The 24696-nt window shown below is 42.5% G+C and overlaps 1 long non-coding RNA gene across 3 annotated transcripts; it reads right to left on the bottom strand.

Annotated features, from left to right (window-relative positions):
- Positions 1 to 917: 917 nt before the first annotated feature.
- LOC135302078 (uncharacterized) lies at positions 918 to 17855 on the bottom strand. 3 transcript variants are annotated; one of them, XR_010363769.1, is made up of 6 exons: positions 17363 to 17855; positions 14039 to 14117; positions 13535 to 13612; positions 6873 to 6938; positions 5625 to 5684; positions 918 to 4047 (listed from the first exon to the last, which is right to left on the bottom strand). It is a non-coding gene; the product is annotated as an uncharacterized LOC135302078 (long non-coding RNA). The 3 variants fall into 3 exon arrangements; XR_010363770.1 differs by lacking the exons at positions 13535 to 13612; positions 14039 to 14117; positions 17363 to 17855 and having other exon boundaries at positions 918 to 3306; positions 4021 to 4047; positions 6873 to 7088; XR_010363768.1 differs by lacking the exons at positions 13535 to 13612; positions 14039 to 14117; positions 17363 to 17855 and having other exon boundaries at positions 6873 to 7088.
- Positions 17856 to 24696: the final 6841 nt, after the last annotated feature.

The raw sequence follows: 24696 nt of genomic DNA, 5'->3' as shown, positions 1-24696 counted from the left end.
ATTCCTATGTAACCAACACTGGGCATTATTGGAAAACCAGAAAAGGATGACAGTCTCTTTCAGAGCCCCAAGAACAAAGGCCCATTTCAGTTTATATGGAATTTCAGTGTAGCCAGTATATTGTGTGGTAAGCCATGTCCTAGCTACAAATTCCTCTTTTATTTTCTCTATTTGGAGTGGGGGAATTATCACATCTTCCATTCCTTTGTTTGATTTCAGCCGAATCCCTGGAAAGCTGTGTGTCACACTTCTCTACCTACATTTTATGTTGACATCCCCCTGTGAAAAATGACAGGTGTGATGGGTAGATTTTGCTGGCTTGAACAAGGCTTCTTTTTATATGTAATAGAAGTTTTTCTTGATTCCTATCTGCACTGTTTTTATGTGGTTAATTTAGAGTGCTGAGGCTATTCTAGTCAAAATCTAGGAGCTCTATATCCCAGTAACAGACTCTGTACCAAAACCACCATATTGTCCTGCTAAAACATCTCAATTTCAGGTGGGAAAAAAATTCAAGTGTTCACTTGGGCCAGTCGTTGAAACTTCAAGCAGTCTCCTGCTCCTGCTTGCTTACTGTCAATAGCAGCATCTATTGCATTGCCAGCAGCATCAGAACTGCAGTGTCTTCTGCACCAGCTCATTTCAGACAAGCTGTGAGAGTGATGACCATCATCTCCAAGTCAAGCTGCATCTGAACCTCAGCCTGACTCTCAACATTTCTGCAGCCTGTGACCAGGAACCCCAGTCCTATATTCATGAGCCACTGGAAGAATCAAGCAGGACCAAGCAGTAAAATCACAGCCCAACTGCAGTGAAATCTGCAGAAGGAAATACTTTTTCTTTCTGTTCTTAGGAACGAGACACATGGTACCAGCATTTTCTTAATTACAATGAAGAGCTTGTGAACTTCTTCAGTAGTTTTCCAGCTGGAATTTTGTCCCACAAAAATCACAGTACTGAGTATCTGGTAATGACAGTAAAAAAGAAAGGCTCCAACAAGAAATTAATTTATAAGGAAAGATCTGGGCTTGTAATTAAACAAAAAAGAAAGACATTTGCAAGTAAAAGCAGATCGATTTAATTTTCAAAATATGGGTTGGAGAACTGCTTTTAAAATTGACACCTGCACATGCCAGTACAATTTTCTTTTTGTTCATGTAATTTTTAAAACTCATTCTCATTATACAATTTTCCTGCTTTATATCACACTGGTACTCCTGAACCTTAAAATGTAATTCTTTGGGGACCCTTAGCTGTGATATTCTGGCTCTTTTTATGTATTACATTATTACTGTTATTTATTTACACAAATGACACAAAGAACTCTTCATTAATATCATGATGACTCCATTCTCTGGAAGAAAAGAATATCTGACAGAAGTCATCATCACAGCTCCTGGCAGTTTCTTGGTTGTGACTTATTAAGGATTATTCTGTCAACAAGCCAAGTTTCTTTTCTTTGAAAGAAAGCCCAAAGAATTAATTTTAAATTACAGAATAAAGTGGCTTGGATGAGCTAACAAGCATAGTACAGTAAATAAAATCAGTCTGGTTTTAATATAGTAAATACCACTGGCTGAAACTCATATTTTGGAATACATTTATTATTAGAAACTACTTAGATAATGAAAGTAAATCTAAAAATCTAATATAATTTTCATCATTTATGCAGTTTGTTTGCTTTTTACATTTCATTCTGCTTGGATAATGAAAACAGTCTGCTTTTTTTCCTTGGCAGTATCATATTTCTGATTGTCAGACACTTGCCAAGGCTGCAGTGACTGGCTTTTGGACACCTCAAGGGAAATGGTGAAATCCTGTTTTCAGCACAGGGCTGAGCAGGGGAATTCTTGAGAACACATGTGTGTAGTTTGGTCAGATCAGAACCTGCCCACACGAGTGACAGGCAGCAAGCAGCACATACCAGTCTACACTGCAGAGGTCTGGGTCACACAGTGAATCTTCAAAAGTCAGTGCAAGTCCCACCAGAAAGTGCTCCCATAAACCATTCCCTTTCCACACTCAACAGCCAGGAGCCAGCATTTGGGTTTGGTTTGGTTCCAGGAGCACCAGGGCTTTCCTCGGGTTCCAGACTCACACTGGACACAGGGAGCTGAACTGCCACTTTGGGTCCCAGCGAGGGAAGTTCTGTTGGTTCATCTCAGGGACGGGGTCTGCCTTGTTTAACACCATAAGTGAAGTCACATCTTAAGAATGAGAAAGGAATCCACAGCTGTAAGAAGTTTTTTCAGAAGTGTTTTAAGATCTATCTCCAAACAGCAGGATGTGAGCCATTGTCTGAATTGAGAGGTCTGCATGCCTGTGACAATTTGGGCAGTAGTTCTTGGAGAGCAATTAAGTGCCTGCCTCTCATTTTCACAGTTTCTGTTAACTGGAGTAAAGTTCAATCCGAAGAAATCTGTCCTTCAGTGAAGCAGAGCTTCAGACATTATCTCACTAATGGGCTGATGCTGGGTGCAACATCCCTGAGTTGCAGACCATCCCTGAAGGTCTGGATTTGATTCTTTGGTTTCAGTACAGTCTCATTTTTGAGCTGTAAGTCCCTGATATCTTCCAGTGAGATAAAAATCCAACTCAGTAAAACTCATTTTCAGGTCCTACAGTTGTTGAGGTCAGGGACATGAGAGATTGCACCTAAGATGATCTTTGAGTTTATGATTCTTTCCCTTGAAATTACTTAAGACTGTAGCAGGGGGATTTTATTATGGCTTAATACTAAACATCCTCATTTAGCTAATGCTATTAGAAGAACCTGCTTTCTTGCAAATTCTTATACACTAGGGGGTGCAAACATCCTTTTAATGAGTCCAGAAATAAATGGTCTCATCAATTCCAGCAAAGAAAGTGTCTGGTCCTGTACTAAAGCTTGTGTGGAAAATATGTAATGTTTTAAGTCACATTTGGCTCATACAAATGAATAAATAAAAGCAGTGCTTTCAGCAACAGCTTTTTAATGTTTTCTGGGTTTATATATGGAACAGAGAAGATGCTAACGTAGGAGTTACATAACAGGAGAATTCAGCTCCAGCCTGCTTTGCATGCCATTGCCAGCAGCTTTCTCATGTCCTGTGGTGACTCAGACACTGCCGTAAGCTTCATGGAGGGACGCTCTCAACTTTTTACCCCACATTTTCATATCATTATGTGACAAGTTAGTTTTCTGACTCACGCACTGGCTGAAGTCTGTCTTTGAAAGCACTTGTTCTTCTGTTGTTATACCAAGATCTGTCTCTTGCAAGTGATGGTGTGAGGCTCAGTGGGCTGAGCAAGGCAGTGTTGTTTCACCTGCATGGAACAAAGTTCTGATTTTCTCAGCTTGTGACAACAGAGCATTTAAGCTTCTACTGAACAGGAAACAGTGGTGGTTCTGATGAATGTGATGGGAGTGCTGACAGGCATAAGTGCTAATCATATGTTTATGTACCAGTAAAAGCAATGGAGCAGTGCTGAGTACCAGTACAGATTTCCAGCTCCAGCATCAGTCAGTCTTCCATCCCTCTGCTTATGCATTGTTACTTACTCATGCATCTTTACTTTCACACAGGGAACAGAGCATCTGAGGAGAGGTATCTTCCTCTCATAATAATGCATTCTCCTTTTAGGTCACAGAAATAATTCTGCAGCTACAAAGCAGTGCTTATGAATGCAGGAGCCTCTTGTGAAACATTTCTTCCTTTGCATTTATTCATTTGCCCATTCCTTATCTCAGTAAGGCATGATCAGAGCCCCCAAAGTCCCTTCTCCTAAATGATGTACAGAAATTACTAAAATCTGAACTCATAAATTAAGCTTGGAAAAAAATCCCATGGTTTTATGCACACCTGTTTTGCCTAGATTCTGTTTTTCCAAATGTATAGGGGGTTTGCAGATGTCTTTGCATCTCAGACTCAAATGCCATCTTGTGATTGATGGAACCATATCTAAATACCTCAGACTCTGCCTTACCACTTGGTACATTCACACCATCAGCTTTCATTTCTGCAGAGTGTTTCATATTACCTTATTTTTCCTGTGTTGCCTTCATCACTGCATCAAAACAAAACAAGAGGATTAAAGCAGGTCAATGCATTATGGTTAAATATTTTTTCTAAGGGAGAGCAGACCATTCCAAACGCCATTAAGACAGAATCCTGATTGAATCTGATGCAGCCAGATTAAATGCATGTTAATAGAGAAGGACAATTATTGTTGACTTCCTAATGCAAACAAGAACTTCAGACACTGATTTCTATCAGCCCATTAGAGCTGGCTGAATTTTACACACTGTTTTAACAGTTGCTTAGCAATGGCAAATAAGCTGTTCTGTCTCTTATCACTAGCGGTATAGTTAGAACAATACCTATTATTGAACTGAATAGGTATGAAATTAGTTTATACTGTTCCTCTTTTTGAGATGGCACTTGGCAGCAAAGTGAATTGTTTAGGCTGCAGGCATTTTTTTTCCTGGAGCTAAAATGGAGATAAAATGAAACTGAGGCTTTGTGATGGCTGTTTATCTGAAGGCATCATCCAAAAAACTCTGCTTGTGTATGTTTGTGTGCACAGGAAGGAAGAGGTTTTCCTTCAGATATCTTTTTTGAGTGAATTTCCAAGGTTGTGACAACACTAATGATTAGAGCCTATTGAAAAAGCAAATACAGCAATGCCACACTGCAATATCATTTCCTTCCTCATTCCTCCATGGGCATCTCTGATGAAGTTCCTCAGCTCTGATCTGGGGAAACATACTGGAGGTAAAGCTACCAAAGCCAAGGTCCAGAATGATCAAGCGCTTTAGGCCCTTGTCATTTACTGTTGCAGCTCCTGTCTTTTAAGTGTACACCTTCCACAGTGGTGTCCTTGCAGCTGCAGAATTCAACATCTGCTGCAACATTCACACCTTGCATGCTGAGTTCATGGTCACTACAATAGGGAAGGCTTAGTAGAACAGTATGGTTCAGTTCTGGTGCTACAAGGTCTTAATTATATCTTTCTAGTTAGGATTTATATTCACAGCTCCTGCCTCCCACAGGAATACCCCTATAACATGGCTGTAGTCTACTTTGAGGTAGATGCTTTACAAGAAAAATTCTTAGATAAGGGCTGTGCCTCCAAGCAAAAATTTCCGATTTTAGGACAGCTTATCATCCTCCAGGTCTGATGCAATGAAGTATGAATTATTTCAAGTGCCTTGAGTAATTTCAAGAGAAAAATTGAAGAATGCTTCTACTTTGCAATAGACTAGTTTTGTAGCCGGTGCTTTAGGGCAGCAAAAGGTTTGGGTTTGAATATCTCTATCTGAGGAAATTATTTAACTTCTGGATTTCCTGACAGAGAGAACCACTAAGCTACCGCAGAGATAACATGCCACTGCTTACTCTTTCTCCAGCTGTATTTCATGGAAAACAGCAGCAGCTGGTGTTGAACCCACATAGCTGGTCCCTACAGTGGTTCTCAGGTCATTTACCAGGTTTAATCAGAACAGGCTAACAAAAGAATCCCTGCTTCTAAAACCTGAGTGTAGCACAGTGTAAACCCCATGTTTGTGATCTTCTGTATCCAGGTTCTGAAGCTTCTCAGTACCGAAGCACTTCTGTGCACCAGCAGAGGCAAGAATTAGGTACCTTTGAGATGCCGTAGGGTGGAGAAACACACTTTGGGCTCCTGGCACTCCACTGACAGAACTGCCAGGAGACAAGAGGCAAAGTGATTGATAACAAGGCATGTACCAGATGAATTTCAAGAGCAGCTGAATACAGGTTTTGAATCACAGAATGGTTGAAGTTTGTAGCAGCCTCTTGATATCATCTAGTCCAACCCCTCTGCTCAAGCAAGGTCATATGGAACCAGTTGCCCAGGACCGTGTCCAGCTAGGTTTCAAAGATCTCCATAAATGGAGTTTACCACTGTTTGACCACCTTTACAATACAAAAAAAAAAAAAGTCCTATGTTCAATTTGAATTTGATGTGGCTTAACTTGTGCCCATGGTCTCCTGTTCTGTCACTGAGCACTACTGAGAAGAGTCTGGCTCCTTTGTCTTCATTCCTTCCCACCAGGTGTTTATATGCTCTGGTAAGATCACAGAATCACAGAAAGGGTCAGGTTGAAGGGATCACAGTGGGTCATCTGGTCTAGACTCCCTGCTCAAGCAGGGTTACCCTAGAGCACATTGTACAGGATTATTTCCAAAAGGATTCCCCCTGAGCCTCTCTTTTAACAGTTCTAGCTGTCCCAGCCTTCCTTCATATGGCAGGTGCTCCAATCCCTGAATCATCTTCATGGCCCTTGGCTGGGCTCACAGTAAGTCCATGACTGTTGTGTACACAGAAGCCCAGAACTGGGCACAATTCTGAATGCATCATGCAGGCAAATCTAGTTCCTCTCCAGATCTGAACCTTCACACTCATTTACTTTTTCAGTCCTCAGTCCCTTGGTACAGCTTCCAGCAAGTGTGCAAAGTGCAGCTTTTGCACACCTTTCCGTCAGAAGTAGGTGTGAAGCTATCAGGCTCATTGTGAATGCTTGTTGGCATAATCTGATTCCTGAAATGCAAATCAATCTCATGTTCTGTGAAAGGAGCTTTGTTACCAACCTCACTACCTTCTGAAAGGTATCAAATACTCCCTATTTTATTAATAATCCATGTAAATTTCCTGTGTACTTCATGGGGAATAACCCATATTAATTTCTTGCTGGAGCTACTGGGTTCTTATAATGCCTACAGTATTAATCAGTCATTTACACTGATTCAAATTAGCCCAGTTAATATTTTTACTAATAATTTCATTGCTATAACCAGACACAGCAAGAGCAGGTTAACCTGAGCTTAAAGCTGGAGTCAGAGATGAAAGTTTTGATCGCTCGTTCTTACCTGAATTCCTGTCCTGCAGGAGTGAATCAAGGTCAGTACATAGATGCATTCCAGAGTTAGTGGAACCTACAAAAGAGATACTTGTGCCATTTTTACTATTTCGTCTGTAAAGGCCCTGTAGAGATATAGTAGACATAGCATTTATTTAAAATAAAAAAAGGGGGAATTGTAGGTACACAGTTTGTGGTAACTGGGAGTGGGGCTGTGGCTGAGCTCATCCCCAGTGGGCACAGCTGAGAGCAGCAGATGAGCAGCACTGACAGCAGTGAGCCATGGAGTGCCCAGGGGCACTGACCAACCTCCAAAGGGAGCAGAGGGCACACAGGTGCAATGCATGGACACGAGGGGTATGAAAGGTCGGGCTAAAGAACGAGAAGGGCTGATGCTTGCAGCCTTCTGATGGGGTCTGGTGTTACTGTGTATGGGTTGAAGCTTTCTGAAATTGTACGGTGGTACTCTATATATTGTGACCATCCCAGCAGTGACAGCAAAATTTCCAGTTAAAGGTATGAAGGACTCCTCATGGGAGAACCTCAGCCAGGAGCAGGGGCAGGTTGCAAAATGGCTTGGTCTGCCAAGTCACCAAGCAGCCAGAGACCAGAAGGAGCAGTTCAAGGGCAGAGTCATCTGTCCTGGTGTTGAGGGGGATGTGAAAGCAGCACTGCCTGTTTGGGGTACGTGGGGGAGGCCCCAGGGACCTGGAATACCAGTGAGGTCACCAATCAATGTGAAAGCTGAGCTGGCCAGAAATGAGCTGTGGACTTGGTGCAGGGCGAGAAAGGAGGGAGCAGCTGCCAGTCAGGCCTTCTTGAAACAAGGGAAACATAAGCACTTCCACCCCATCAACCAGCTTGATGCACAAACCCTCAGCTGACCCCTGCACAGTTTCAGTGGTATTAACATGATTTCCTAACTTCTGTGGTGTAGGGTTGCACAACATGGAATTGGGAAAATGCTGAGAACCAGAGTGATCAGGAGAATTGTCACCAAAGTATTTATTTAGAAATACTATAGGATTGTAAGCAAACAAGATTGCTACTGATTTAAATGTGACTGGGACAAATTTTTTAAATTATTTGTTTGTTTGGGATATTTTTTGATGTTTTTCATTTCAAAATAATGCCACTGCAGGAATCCCAGTGTACCACAGAATTTGCCATGGTGCATTGCAGAGGCCAGCTGGGGCTAGACCAGGTTTGATCATGGTTATAAATATAATTTTTAAAAACCCCAAACAAATCAGTGCATTGCCCCCAGTCTGATATTCACAGGAAACTCTATCAGAACAAATCTCTGGAACAAGATAAAAAGACATTACATATTTTCAGGTGTGTACAAGGCTGTAAATTATACTTCTCTGGTTCCAACATCATGACTGCAGCATAAAGAGACACTTGGGCAGACACAGACCTTGCCACACAGTAGTTATTGGCTACACTTTGGAAATACTGAAATGACAAAACTGGTATGTGGACCCTGTAGCAAGCATCATTTGTGATTGCCTGAAAACAGCTCTCAGGCCAGGTAGAGTCGAGCTGGTGTGAAAGTGCTGCAGAGAGATCGCAGTTTTCTCTCATGAGGAAGTCTGTGTGTGCCATAAAATGAGGGCCTCACAGTAAAGAGTGATGGGGCAGATGGTATTTGTGATGGATTCAATGAAGACATTATTTCAGGATGTTTGAGCATGACCATAACTAAACACTGGGGCTTTGACCCATCACATAATCTTGCATGTGAATAGTGCCAGGTCTCCCACCTAAGGCTTACAAATAAATCTGTCCCTAAATGCCAGCAGATGATTCAACTCTACCTCTCTCTTTCTGTTGTGAAAAATCTTCACCAGAACTGTAATCTCACTAATACTCACTCTTGAGGCTTGCAAACTAGATTATGGCTTTAAAGCACCAGGCTTCCTGGTATCTCTCTCAAATCCTACACCGTCTCTGTTGTTGTTTCACATCCCTGAAGAGATTAACAGCATTTCCAAGGCTTCAAATATGGATATTTCTTTCCAGAACTGTCTAGTATGAACAATGCTGCTTTTATTTAAACAATTCTACCCACATCACTGTCTTTAAAGCCATGACAATTGTTGTCATACCACAACTATCTAATGGCAGGAGCTGGAGGTCTGGGCCTAATAGCTGTCATCTGCTGCCACCCAACTGAAAATTTCAATGAGGTCCCATCACTTACAGCAGCCAAGTTTCTGGCACACAGAAATTGTGTCTCAGATCCACAGTAGAATCCTATTCATGTGTACTCAATATAGGAAATAGAATTTAAAACCAAACCAAACAAAAAAAATCCAGCATGAAATCCTGCCCAAGCTGAAGTCAATTTTGCATTCCATTTTCCTGGACTGGGGTTTCACCCTGAGGATTTTGCTGTCTACTCTCACCTCTAAAATTGTCTGCTAATGTTTCACATTTTATAGCAGCATTTTATTAATTTTTTAAATATTACTTTCTTTTTTGTGAGGCTTAAACAAAAATTTCTGAAGGAGGAGGAGTGTTTGCATCACTCACCAGCACAGAGTGACTAGAAATCTAATGTAACTTTCAACAGAATGAACTGCAAGAGTTTGCAATATTTTTGCCATGGTGTAGCTCTAGCCTGCAATTTGATCCCATCTCCTCCATTATGCTACCATTGGCTTCTGGAATTTAAGGTTATAAAAAAAAAACCAACAACAGCAAAACAGGAGAAAAAGCTATCTATATGCAAACTACTGTCATTCTACTAACAGATCTTTTTATCCTTTAATGTGTTATGTATACTTTGCTCAGGTGTTAATTAAAACAGCAGCATGAGTTTCCAGTAAGTTTTATGGGGATTTTTAAAAAATATGAGGTTGTCTCTTTGCATCTCTTCTCCTGTTACCATGCACTGTTAGCAGGAGGGTTTTTTTCTTACCTCATTGCAAGACATATATTGCATTGGAGTTTTAATTTCTTATCAGAAGGCAAAACTAAATATCAAAATTTCTCAACAACTAAGCACCATATATACAATGATTACAAGCTATAATACTGTTTCCCATACTCTGATATCTAAGCTTGGCCTTGTCCAACTTCCCCATCAATCACTGCACACTACTCTTTGGTATCATGTCATCATATTTCCATAATCATTAATCATGTTACCCAATAAATCCTTGGGCAATTATTTAAGCTGCTCTCTTAACAGCTGTCCACTTCGCATACTGCCACCTCGGCTGCTCATTTACCAGCATGCCTTTGATCTGGGAACTGTTCAATCAGATCAATAACGTGCACGGAAAATGCAAATGGTTTGAAACAAGAGAAATTCTTTCATGTGGAATATTCACATTTGAAACGAGCCTTTCAACTCCGCAGCTGAAGCCTTCCTTTATAGTGATAAAGTTCTTTATAACAATTTAACAAATTACAGCTAGGTAATGGCAAAGCACATTGCATTTAGCAGCAGGGCAAGTGGTAGGTGTGAGGAGTAGCTGGGAGCTCCCAGTCACACATGCACTGGCAAGCCCTCCTCCTTCCCAGCAACGCAGGAGATGAGATGCCAGACTATTCCCTGTGGGAGACAGATGAGGTGAGAGACAAAGGCCATTTGCACGTTCAGGTCTGTGGGAGACTGCCTTGTTTATCCCTGTGCCTTTCCAGTAGTCTCAGACCTGCCTTTCCCATCCCTTTGTGGGTTCTGGTCCTCCCTGCATACTCTTTCCCATCAAGCTATCCTGCTTTCTTTCCCACCCTTTCCAGCTCTCCTGTGCATTATTATGATGGGGCTACTGACTTTGGGGGATCATTTCGTTGGTCAGGCTTTGATTATAAGTTTTCTCATGTGTGAGAAGACCTCTTTGGCTTCAGGCAAATGTACAGCTCCCGTCTGTCTGTCAAGAAGATTCATGAGGAACAGGCAAGATTACTAAGTACAGTTTACTATCTGCAATGACTAAATGCCAAATGCAGATATAAATTGTAGTGCACTTGGAAAGCTGATTAATTAAAAACCCTAACACCACTGACAAATGCTCAAGTTTCAAATGTTTCTTTATCAGCATCATCTGACTCTTCCTAGACTGAGAGCAGATTATCATCAAGTAATTTTCACACTTCTCTAGTGAAGCTTTCTTAAGCATTTTATTATTTTGAAACAAATCTTTTTCTGCAGCCCTTTTTTCAAATGGTACCCACTCTTAGTCTCAACTTAGCATAGTGGTGTATAAATTTCCCCTCTAAAGAAAACAAAAAAGGGAGGAAGAAAAAGTGATATACAACTTCAGGAATTCTTATTTTCAATGCTTTGTTTGTTGTATTGAGGGCTGGTGATAAATGATGCCACGTGGCTGTGTAGTTCATCATTTTATGACAAACCTGCACTGCTCCCACTTGTACTGCAGTCCCACCTGCAGGCCCCCAGTGGGGCAGCCCTGTGTGCTAAATGCTGTACACATCTATTGAGTGACAGGCCATTCCTCAAAGACCTTATGAGCTAGAGACAAGAGATTCCTACTGATCAGAGAGGTCCCCTTCCTTCAACACATGAACAGCAGATTTTGTTTGCATGACACTTGTAGCCACAGATAGGCTGGGGGAGCAGAAGGAGGACAATTTCAATATGCCATAGGTAGAGGATGAATAAAGAAGTCTACATTCATGAGGCACAGGAAGGATACAGTGGAGACCACTGAAAGAATCTGGAAATAGACAAAAGCAGTTTTCCTGTGGTATATGTGGAAAACAGATTTTGGTGGCACAGCAGTACAGCTTTGCTGGCCTTCGTTCAGGATAACTTTTTGCCTCTTGCCTCTCTTTATCACTTCATCAATAATTTAATCTCCAAGTTCCTGCTGGTAAATATGTGATATGTGTAGAGAGATACAGGAGTGAATACACAGTGTATGAACAGGTGTTGGAGTAGAAGTCATTCTTTTAAAATAAATTGTTACTCTGTTATGACAACAACTGTTACGAAAATATACATCTGCATTGAGTAGTTAACATAAGGATGTAATATTTATTCTTAATTTCAACACTTTATTTGGAAAGGTGGGTTGAATCTGATGCAATTTGGTACTTTCCTCCTGACAAGGTACATCATAACCTACTCTAGAAAGAATGGAAGAATTTGGAAGGCTGTCAAAATTGTTTTGTTTAATTTATACATCCAGTGAAAATCCAGGCCACCTGCCATTCACAGCAATGTGAACACTGTCATTCAGTTAAAAATGGGTAATACAACCTGCAAACAGAATGTTATGGAATGGTTAAGCAAGTGACAGAGACAAATAGGTGAGCTGAAAATTGAGTCATGTAACTGGACAGTCCTTTGGGGGTTATGTTTCAGATTTTGTTACTCACAACTTGAAGTACAGCTCTGTGCTGAGAAAACCATTCTTATTGCAAGCTTTTGCTCTCAAGACATGCACAAGAAATCTGTAGGCATAAGAAGGTGCACAGACTACAACAGCAGGTCATGTTATGAGCCAGCATAATAAATGGAATAGTTCCTTTGGCAGCTTCCAGGAAGCTTCTATAACTTCTTGTGAACAATGAGATTTTCTACTGCTAAGACACTCTCCACTGCCTCTTTGTGAACAGTGCTGAGTACAGCCAAGTTATGAGATCCAATAACAAGTGATAATGCAGAATGTTGGAGTAAGAAGCTGGCTGTCAACAACAACTGGGAACTCATTTAGGTATTTAAACATGTCTGGTGCCACTTTAGAATCCTTTAGGATTTCTCAAGATAATGATCAATATGACTCAGGTGATCTGTATCCTTTTGGAAAGCATGCAAAGGAAGGAAGGAAAGGTCTCAGCTCATTTAACTAGAGCAGCACTCAATAGCTGCTACTAGAAACCCAAACCCCACTGCTGACCTCTTATGAAAAAGAAAGAGTATTCCTGAGTGCTCAGAAGCAGCAAAAGCAAACAGAAAGGGTGGAAATTATATGTAGAAGAAATATTTAAGTTGAAAAAATAAAGATCGGGAGTAGGAGGTAATAAGAGAGCTGGCTTGGGGGAGGAAGGAATAGCATGAGGCAGATGTTCCCTTTCTGGTATGTATAATACTACCACTACAAAATCTGCTCCAGAGAGGAACACAGCCTGGCACTGACAGGGAGCTGCTTGTACTGTTGCTGCTGATAGCAGAGGTTACCAAATCAAGGGTGATGAGGGGCACAGTGTAAGGAAATGAAGCAGTGGTGGGTAATGAGATGTGGCTGGAGAATGAGAAATAAGAGGTTTAAGTCCATCCCATTGTGTACAGATTGCAATGGGAGCATGGTGTTTGCTGATGATATAAGCCAGTACTCAACAATCTGGCCTGATGGACACCAGCCCATGCACCTCAGGAAAAACCCCAGGCTGACCTTCCTGCTGTGTTTGTTCCTACAATTCCTATTCCTGGTATCCATTCTCTTCATTACTTTCCAGGCAGGTGACAGCAAAATGAAGGTGGATGACACTTTTTGAAACAGTTTTAAAATGAGATCTTCTCCTTTAATTGTGTTGGTTTTAAAGATTGGGATTTATGTCTGAATTTAGACAGAGATGCTCCAATACCATACTACACAACCTCAGTGATTAGTGCAAATGCCTTAAAGACTCACCAAGAAGGAAGACAATGAAACATGCTAATAACAGCAAGCATCGAACACCACAAAATATTACCTGGGCAAGAGTAAAAATTGTGTGCATTCCCCTGGTTTTCTGAGACAGAAGATGTTTTCCGCAGGCTACCAACTCTTCCTGTGGGAAACACAGGCAAAATATTTCAGAAGTCCTGTCTAAATACATGTAGTGAAGGATGTAGAAAGTAATACTATAATATATTGAGTCAAATGTGGGTCATAAAAGGGAAGTTTAATCATCTTGCTCAACAACAGGGAAGTTTAATCATCTTGCTCAGCAATGATACACATAAATAAGCAAATAAAAAGGGCTATTGGAAGGATCACACATGCTAAGAACTGCAAAACCAAGCTGGTTTCCTTAGCTTAACTAGCCAGGCAAATGGATGGGGCTCTACTTCTGTGGTTTTGCTTAATATTCTGCTACTAATTCTTATGGAATTAGAAACCCTCTTCTTCAAAAGACATCTCTTTTGGAAAAGAGTTTCCCTTCCTCCCCACCACAGTTTCTGCATGCCCAGGGACAAGGCCTCTCCACATTTACCTGCTATGAACAGGCTTTGTCACACAGGAGTCTGCCAGCCTTGTCTCTTTGGACAGCCCCATCCCACCTTCCTGCAGCCCTGCATGGAAAGAGATGGGGTGGGATTGCACCAGGATACCTTTTATCCCCTAGTAACCCAAACTGTCCTGCGTATAGATGCTCTCTTCTGTGGAATAAAAGTAATTTCATTGAGGATTGTTTAAGAGGATTAGGGAAACTGGGAAATTAAAAAATCAAGAAATAGCCTGGGGGAAAGCACCTGAACTGGAGCAGCGCAGAGAGGTGGTGGCTGGCACAGGGACAGTTAGGACACCTGCCATACAGGATACCCATCTTCAGCCAGCATCCAGTGCAGTCTCCCCATGGAGCATTCAGCCTTAGAGAAAGAGACCAAGGCTGCCTTTTCCACATAGGGTCACTGCAGTCAGAGCAGGAAATGAACAATTCTGTGCCGTGTGGCAACTTTTTTCTCTCTGCAGACCTGCACTCTTGGTGTTCTTCCTACAGAAATCTGCTCTGTGCCAGAAGAAAAGGGACCTGTTCTTGTACAACCTCCTGGCTCTGTGGTGCTGTACAGGAGAGGAATCCTTTCCCTTCTAATTAATTTCTCAGATCCCAGTGAGGACTACATTCCAGCATCAAGGCCAGCAGAAAAATCTAAAATCTCTCATTATGGAAAGAGAGGAAAGACTTTTCCAACACATGGACTTATCATGCCATTTACTCACTTACTCCAAATAACTTTAAAAAATCCCTTGTGCAAAATTAGGAAGCAGGAACCAGACAAGTAGAAAGACTTTTGGATTTTTATTTTCCCACTGTATAGTCAGAGAAATAAAAGAGTTCAAATAAAAGAGTTTCAAATTTTGTGAAAAGCCACCATGAGCCTGCAGTCTGATAAACAATAACCTTTTTCTTGACACTAATTCCTTTATTATATTTTTAGAAGAATTTAAAAGCCACTTATTTTTGAAAACTGTGATTTCAGGAAAAAGTATAATTTTCACATTTCCTCTGATGTGTTATATGCCCTGCTGTGTTATGACATTTCAAGTTTCATCAAGTCACATTAATTTACATTCTCACATGTTTTCTCAGTGGAACCTGCTCTTTGGGTCTCTTTTCATTTATAACTTGATCACTTTAATGTATTTGTTTTACTGAATACTTGGGCCATATTAACTGATCTTTCCATACCCCATGCTTGCAATTCATTAGCAATCATTTCTCTTCTCTGCACGAAGAAAGGAAAAAAGGAATGAGAGTGAGAGAAAATGAGAGAAAGACAAAAGACTTGGAAAGAAAGCTAACAGCAGTTTAGTACACAGCCTGGGATGCAGCCTGCTCTGTTGCTTGGGCTTTGGTTATGAGGAAATTTTATCTGGTGTGATCAACATAAATTAGCAACATAATAAAATAGATCCCATACAATAAATGTAGCTAACTGGTTATAAGCTGCCCATTATTTCAACCTCCTCAACTTTGGTAAATGTGTTCACAGCAGTAAATCTTTGTTAGAGATTTGTTTTGGTACTAAGTGGACTGTTGGATCCTATCATGCAGAAAGCAAAACAATTGTTCAGCCTTGTGCAATGATGATGTGAGGGAGAGCTGGGCATCAAGTCCCATTTGTGGGCTTGTTCCTTGCAGAAATATTTTGGTTGCCTGTGCCTCAGCTTGAGCTTGAGATGATGCCTGAATTCCTAAATTAGAGCCCTCTAGATTCAGTTAGTTCAGAGTGGCCAGCACAGCTGAAGTACAATATTACCATTCTTTGCTTCCTGGCATAGATAATTTGAGATAATTCTCAAACAATGAGACATTAAGTAAGGGAATCAGCCCATTTTGCCCACCCTTTCCCTGTACTTATTAATTTAATGACTGAATGAACCATGGTGTTTCTCCTCACTCTTGCTAACCTCTGCTTGCAAATGGCACACAAATACAATTTGGATACAATTCCAAATACATATTTGGAAAACTTTGCAACTTCTCAGTAAATTCCCTCCTCAGTATTAGGATACTTGATGACACCATGAACATCAGGTAAAAATGTCCTGTGCAGGCAGCTGCTAACCCCCAGTCCAGAAACCAGCAGCAAGAGTTTCTATGGCTGTGCAAAGTGTGAGTCTTCCTCAGCCAAACATGGTAAGAGCTGAAAGCCTCAGGCATCAGGTAGAAGGAAACACCGTGCACTTAAAAAAAATCCTGTTGCCTGCAGCTCTCCACCAGCGAGGAATCACATGCAGATCCAATTTGATCAGCACGTTAATCCATCCATCCTGCTGTTAACACACTCCCTTGACCTACCCCAGAGATCTTGCTGTAACTCAAACTTTGAGTTTGCAGCCACAGCTTGATAGATACAGGCCAGTGGAACATGCAGCAGCTGAGCAGGTTGTAGCTTGTATTCCACCACCTATATCCATGTGGATACACACCTACCCCTCCCACACCTACCCCTCGCAGTGGAGACATTGCATAGAGCTGTTGACTAATCTAAAGCTACATAGTTCTATCTCCTGTCTTAAAAACAGCTCTGCTAGTGGAAGAACGAGGGTGGGGGGAGGAATTGCCCAAGATACATTTCTGGAATGTTGGTTTATTTGTAATTAAGCTGCTTGGAGCAATCAGGCCAGACACTACTTTAATGACAGCTGGGTTTCATTTTAAACTCCTTCTCCACCCTTTGGTAACTCGGGGGAGCTACCATGAAGGTCAAACACTGGAAAACTTTAAAGAGGAGAGAGTCCCAAATGTGACCTAAGCCACAGAGAGCCCATCTCATCCATTGTGATGTCCTCATGTCCCTGAATGATACCAAAGGAGGATGATACCAAAGCTTCCTGCAGGAGGCTGAATGGAGCAGCCTCATGTGTCAAAGCATGGGGAAGAGGGGGCAAGGAAGATTTTCCCAGGCTGTATATCATTGATGGCAGATGACCTGGTGCCAGCAGGAGAGTGATCAGCACAGCCCAGGGAAGCAGCACAGCCATGACAGCATGCCTGTTATCCACTGCACACTGGTGACAGAATGGAATGTAATCTGTGTGTTTCTGCCCAGAGATTAGAGACAACAACTGGCTCCAACTGGACGTGCTGTCCTGCCATGGGGAACAGAGAAGGATGCTTACGTAAAATGGCCTGGCAGCAGTGCACAGGAGGGACTGGCACACTCATTTTCTACTGTGTGCAGCAAAGAAAGGGATTACTGCTGAGGGGGGAGGCAGGCATGAACAGGGGGAGAGAAATTAGGAGTCCAGATGTCTACTCTGTATATAGAGTTTCCGAGGGTTTTGGAAATAAAATAGAAATAAGCCATACCATAAATTCAGATGTGTGTGCGACGAATCCACATTTACTCAAGACTGAGTTGTGTTGTGTGACCTTAAGCAAAACTAATCAGCTGGGCTGAATCTCCTCGGTCTTCTCCAGCATGTGTGGACCTGAGAGAACAGATTTTGCAGAGCTAAAAGTCAGTCCCTCCCTTCCACTGGGATGCAGCTGTCTAAATGTCTTGGTGCCCCCTAAGAGAACTGAGAATATAGGGTGGGAGAACTATAAGGGAACAGGGGCTGGTGTGATCCAGTCATTCATGGCTTTGACAGCTACATTTCATATTAACCCTGCTCAGAAAACAGTGGCCATGGAGTAATTCAACCCATTCTGGAATCTAGGTGCAAAACTGAGCAAGCTTAGATTGGTCACAATATAGTCAATCAGAATTTAAATACTATTGTAAATAGTATTCAGGCTTAATGAGGGCTGAGACAAGGAATGCCAAAATGCCAGAGGCTGCCTTGCCTTTCTCCTTGGAGGACTGTGATTCCTGACACTAGCAGACTAAAAGAAATAAATAGTTTAGAAGCCCTGATGCCTTCCAAACACCAGGTGCAGCACTATCAGTGCAGCACCATCTTACCTAGACTACAATTGACCTTTTAGCTTCTTTTCTTTTCTTCTGTCTTTTCTCATAGGAGGCACCAGTCCTTGCTGTCATGATAAAAATAGAAAAGTGCCATCTGTGTGTGCCTAAAGGTTTATGAAATGAGAAGAATAAACTAAACCAAGTGGCTCTCCCCGCTCTCACTTCCCAGCTCCCCTCTTGAATGACTTTCTTCATCCTTAAAGATGCTGTCCAACTGATGCTGAGCAGCAAGGTGAGAGCCTGTCACAAGGAAATATGCACAGTAAGATGTGTGCATCTTTTCCTGTTTTACTTGCTGCCAGTTGACAACAGGACAGAAAGTCATCCCTAGCCAGTCAGGAAAGTTACTTATTAAGTGATGTGCACTGCATGGTACATGGAGACTGAGATCAATGGAGGACAGTAGAAAGTTAAATTGACAGTACACTAATAATTGTTGACATTAACTAATCAGATAAGAATTTTAAAGTTCACACTGTGAACACTGATATTTTCTGTGTGAAGACAGTTTGAACTGATATTTTTTCTATTAATAAGTGTTTGAAAGGGTGGTAGAAGAAATTATTACTGTAGTAATCAGAGCTCTCTGTGTGAAATCGCTTCACAGTCTTTGAGATTCATAAAGCAGGAGATAGTCTTTATTCAAAATACTGTGAGCCTTTACCTATCTAATGAAAACATAAAAGTTATCATTGCTTTAAATAATCTTCTAATTTATTCTCCAATATGCTATTTTCATGATACTCTCTGGAAAACAGGGCCCAGTGCCCAGCTTCTGAAGAAATTTTGGGATTTACCTAGAGAGGGCTGTCTGCCCCCCTCCACTGATGGACAATAACTCTGCCCTGTGGCTGAGCCTCTCTGCACCAGGCAGTGCTCTGTCTGGGAGCTACCACAGACTATGCCAGGCCTCTGCCACGGGCAACAGGAGCACAGGATGCCAGCCCTGTTATTTCCAATAAAATGCCACTGGCCTATATGCCTGCCACCCAGAGGGACCCTGCATCAGCACTGGAGTAGGTGCATTACATTTGTTTAAGCAGGTTTCACTTGGGACTGACACCAATCAAAGCCAGTGTGATTTAGTGGCATCTTTAGACTGCAGCACGCACCAGATTGGACACTTCCCTGGGTGTTCAGTGCTTCACTAGCATGCATGGAAGAGCCCTGCCAGTTCCTACTAATATGAACACATTGATTGGTAAAGATGAGAATATTCTTACCATCACAGGATCATTTAGTTTGGAAAAGACCCTTAAGATCATTGGGGTAACTGTTAACACTATCAGGCCTTCAGCACATATTTACTGTGCCATCAGTGCACATAATTCAGCATCAGGTAGCTACACTTCACGGTTTCTAGCTCTTGCTGGATTGGGAAAAACATTCTTCCCTTTTCCCATGGTATAGCTGAGACTAATACTGTAACTTTTATTGATGTTCAACATGTGAAATCCAACTAACCTTCCCTTTGACTAAGAATTATATTTGTGACATAATACACCTACAATATTATGCAAGAAGGAGTCTGGAAATGATCACTTGACACTCAGTCCATATCAAAATATATCTTCAGTCAAAAACCCCCAAGTGTTAACACCTTCTGAGGTGTTCTGTTAAAACTTCTCCTTCCCAGCAGCCTGCTTAGAGGGGTGCACACATTCACCCCTGCTTCAAATCAAATCCTTTGGTTTACTCCTTGTGTTCCCCACTCCCACTTCTGACTTTACCTTATGATCAATAGAGGTCAAGTTTAGGGAATATTATCAGAGCCATGACTGCAACCTCTAACATTATAATCTATAGGGCTGCTGAGAGCATTAGAACATCCAGGATAAATTAATTCAGTGTAAGTAAAAGCTTTGAAGCTAGGAGCATCACCAGGGTTTTGAAGCTTAAGCCCTATTTAGATTACTTGATTAAAGTAGGTCCAAAGCTTCACCAATCAATATATTTTGCTTAGGAGCAGTGTTGATACAGAAGCATATTTAATGGGATCTGCAGTACCCCACCCAGAAGTTGCTTCATTAGATCAAAATGAGAAAATGTGCATGGGTGGAGAGGGCAAAACCATTGCCCTGTGTTTGTGAGTGCCTGTGAAGATTATTTGCAGCTGTGGTACAGAATAGCCTGCATAAAGAAAAGGGGAGAAGGGAATTGACAAGAAAATTACAGGCTTGGAAAAGAAGTAACTGAATCTTCTATTAGTTTGAAATTGTAAAGAATGACCAAATGTAAACAGACATACCTGCAGCCATGCATTATTAAAGGGACATCCCTGCTCTTTGGCCACTTTAATTTGTCCTGCAACCTCCAGTGGCACCAGAACCATCAGTCTGGTTACCTGGATGGCATCATTTCTGGCAAGATTACCAGCATTGTATCTGAGGGCCAATATTGACAAAAGGACAATTATTTGTACTAAAACCAGGAAAACTTAATCCTGACCAGTAGGTCATAATTGACAAAAGCCAAAAATACAATCAGCTCACGATTTTTTTTCTCACCTGAGAATATGAACATGCAACAGGTAAAAGAGGTCATGTGGAAGAGCACAGATCCAGTTCTGCTCCTCTTGCTTCACCTCCCAAGTCAGTTACACACCTCCAGGGCTACTGGGTGCCAAACCACAGCTTCCAGACCAGCCCCGGGGAGGGAGTGGGAACAGGCTGTGGCTTGTATCCCAATGGAAAACATAATCCATTTAGATTTCTAATTGGCTTTGATTGGACATTTAAGCAACTTTTTTGCAGTATCAATTTAAATGAATTAGTTATATTTTCCAGCCTACTGAACAGATCAGACAAGCAAATTGTGTCACCTTCACAACACAGTGTGCCCCATCTGCAGTGCCTGGGTCCCGTAGCTCCCTAAGGAGCCCCAAATCTGTGCCATGAAGCCAAGCTGCCCCCCAAGTCAGGGAGCTCTCCAGCCCCACAGTACCTGAGCAAGGTGAGCAAGGCAAACCTGCAGGCAGTAGCCAGATTGTACTCAGAATTCAGATTGTATCAGGCAACACTGTGCTTAGAAGGCAGCTCCAAAATCTTGCTGGGAAGTCAGACAGTAGATCAGAGCCAAGTTCAGTGAGGTAACCAGGGCTGGATACAGCACAGTGATTGCTGGGCAGGTCCCCAGTGACCAGGCAGGTCTGTGGTCAAGCTGGGAAGACAGTCTGCTGCTCAGGGTCTGGATCAACAGGATCCTTGGCACAGGCACAGCTCTGCCTGAGCTAGAGACTGATACTTCTGTAGCATCACTGAGACACACACTGACAGCCCAGGGCTCAGCTGAAATGGGGCTCCTGAGTCCACAGGCAGGTGCAGGTGGAGACCCCAGATGAGGCTGGTCAGGCCCATTAAGGTGCCCTGACATTAATCTGATTGTACAAGAAAAACATTTGAACATTTGCATTTTTATTTCAGCAAGAACCTCAGTTTGGAGCTGGAGTTGTCCATGTCATGGAAATAAACATGTACCAGAAAAGCTACAAAGAGAATGAAATGAGCATGCCAGGAGACTTTTATGTTTGAAAAGGATTTTGCCTGAAGTATCCACCCCTGCACAGCTGGGATGTGCTGATGTGTCCCCTGGGTAGTTCATTTGGCACCAGCCACCTTGGGTACCTGCAGCAGGGGTCCCACCAAGCAGTCTCTTGCCCTCCCCACAGCCCGACTGGCATTAGCTCTGACAGGCTGAAGGTTTTCCTCATCAGTTGCACCATCTGCCCACGCTCCTCTGACATGTGACTAACTTCCACATCCAGACTCCGGGTTACAGAGTTTCAGTGCAAGAGAAAACACAAGCCTTTATTGCCAGAGGTGACTAAAACTCAGCCAGATGAGCTGTGTATTTTTAAAATAAGTTATTTTTTTACAATAAATCCACTCAGTACTTGCTTTTGTGACAGCCAGAGAGCAAGACAAAAATTTGCAGTTTGAAAGTTCAAATTGAAAGACAGGTAGTGAGATGTCTTGGATAATTTAGGGATTGGGAATGTGGTCTTTTTCATGAGTTCATACATCAGCACTAGACTGAGGAGATATAACACAGCAATCTGGTAAGATTCACTAGTAAGGAGATGCAAACAAAACACTCTGGTCCAGATAAAAAATTGTCAGTGCAAGACCCTCTCAGCTTATTATCCTGTCCCTTGGCAGCCCCTTGGCATCCCTGCTCATGCTGCAGCTCCAGCTCTGTTTAACTCCCTATGCACGTGTGGACTGAGCCTTTGCCCCAGAATTCTGGTGCTTGCTTGCAAGAAGAATTTCTGTCTTGTGAAGGGTGACAAACCCCTTCCCTTTGGCAGCCTGAGTTGTGCTGAGGCTTTTCCTCCCTCCTAAGTTTAACCTCAACATTAGGAGCGGGCTAAGTCTTCTCTGGCAAGCCCTGGCCATGTCCCAGTGAGCCAAACTTCTGAGGGGCTAATCCTTCTGGCAACCCACCCTTTCCCATGGCAGCCACCTTCAAGCTTCTCATTTTGTCTCAAGATCTGTATGTTAAAGTAACATGTCTTCTGTCTAAAATGAAATATGTTTGTCTTTTTATTTTTATACACATCAGAAATTTCTCTTCATAGTGAGCTCTCATGTATTTTAGTGGCATTCACAGTCTGCATGAATAAACAACTGGAGGCACTTGAAGGGATACAAGCTCTGTCTGCCTTTCTCTGCCAAATAATCTTTTCTTCTGTCCCTGAACAAGAAATTATTATCATTCTACCTTGCAAACACAGCCAGGCACAAGTTATTACTTAGTTGTTCCAGGATGAATTGTTTAAAAAAAAATTAAATCTCACAGCTTTTGAAAATATTACTCCTTTTTTTGTGGCCACTGGTACTTAGCCCTCACACAGGCCACCGAAAGAGGCTGGAGCACCTGGCTGCCCGTGGCTGCCTGGCCATGCCCAGCTGTGAGACCCAGCAGTGACCTGTCCTACAGAGCGGGGTCCCCACGGCTCCCTCAGCAGCCCTGTCGGTGGAGATGGTATTGCCAGTGCAGTGCAGTGACTGATTTGCTTCCAGTAAGACACATTGTCACAGACTATTAATTTTACTGCAGCCTCATTGGAAGGGAGTGGTAAAGCAGCAGGGCAAGCAAACAGCTCCTGTCAGTGTGGGAGTACTAAATGCCCAAACAATTAGGCTTCTAGTTCACCAAACCTCAGCGGCCCCCCGACCTCACATTTGTTTACTCTCCAGTTTACTTAAATAAGGCAATGCCCGTGTAAGGTGAGAGCTGTTTCAGAGGTCAGATGCTGCTGGGTTAAGTCATGGAGTCTGCTTGCAAATAGCTGTTTTTAAAACACAGAAAATAAAAATGGTGAAAGGCCAGTAGTACCCAGATTTTGTGTTTAGGGCAGCCAGTCTGCCAACACCTAGGATTGCCAAAAACAAAGCAAAGCAGGATAAGTGAGGAAGAAGAAAGGAGGATGGAGACATGACTTTTCAGCAGGAGAGGTGTATCCTAATGTGGTACCTGGGAACTGCTAGATAATTCTCTCCCAAGCCATTCAAGTCCTCCATTCATCCCACGGAAGTAATGGCCCTCAGCCTGACATCCAGCAGAGTCCTCCAGGCAGTTTTTTAGTGTCATTTCAGCTTGGTGCCTGGGTGCAGGAGTCACGCAGGGCAGCTGGGCACATGGTGAGGAGCAGACACAGAGCTGGGACAGCAGGAGCTGTGGCACAGAACAGGCAGCCACAATGCTCTGGAGTGGGCAAAACACTTAAAAAGGTGCTGAGAGAGAAGTCCCTCATAAAGGAAAAGGTGTTAGCAGAGACAAAGCCACACTGACTTCCTATATCAGATGCTGAGCACTTGCTTCTCACAGGGATTCTCCCCAGCCCTTTCCCTATGTACAACTCCTTTATGCCTCAGGCAGCACCAGAAGTCTCCCCTGCTGTCATCTCTTCCATCTCAGCAGAGAGAAGGAGCTTTTCTTTCCTTGCAGGAGCTTTGCTTTCCTTTTCCTTTTTTTCCTTGTCTCCCTACCCTGCCTGCAAAGCCCAAAATGGCTGACTGAATGCTGTTTGCAGCCTTGCAGGCAACATTCCCCAAATCCATTTGTTTTGGCATGGTGGATCACCCATTAGATCTCACTGCAGTGGCTCCTTAGTGCTGTGCCAGGAGCAGACAGCAGGCTCTGGCCACAAGGAGCAGGAGCTGTGGCTCTCCTCCTGATGGAGGATCTGCTTCTTACAGCGGTGTGACAGGCAAAGCCAGCTGTGTTTGATTACACCCCAGGTAGCGTGGCTTCTGTGACTGAGATGCTGAATGAACCAGGTTGGAATAAGCAAGCGTATTAATTAGTATGCTGATAGCTGAATAAAGCTATTTTTAAAATCACTGAACAGCACTGCACTTTACTATGATTGCAGAGATTATGTAAGAAGATGATTAAAAGCAGGTCCCTGCATCACAGGCTGATCCGTGTTTTAGAGATGAAAAAACAAAGCTGCAAAGGAATGAGAGGAGACTGTACTATTTTAAAAGGTTCTCTTCCTGCCCTAATTAAGGGCAAAGGAGCTATGTCATCAATATTTTCATTGTCATTCTAACTCATCTTACTTCTCCTATAATATTTTGCCAATAAGCCATTTATTTTTTACGTCTGGGTTTGCACATACGGAAATGTCAGCTCAGGAGGGATCTGCTGCATCATCCCACAACACATGGCCATTTTACAGGGTGTCCCTGATGCACAGCTTTTGCCTCGTATGGTGCACCTGCCA

Source organism: Passer domesticus, chromosome 6 (assembly GCF_036417665.1).
Source record: "Passer domesticus isolate bPasDom1 chromosome 6, bPasDom1.hap1, whole genome shotgun sequence".
In the NCBI taxonomy this organism is placed as follows: domain Eukaryota; kingdom Metazoa; phylum Chordata; class Aves; order Passeriformes; family Passeridae; genus Passer; species Passer domesticus.
The sequence above is the reverse complement of the archived record's forward strand: the minus strand, read 5'-3'. Positions and strand labels throughout refer to the sequence as shown.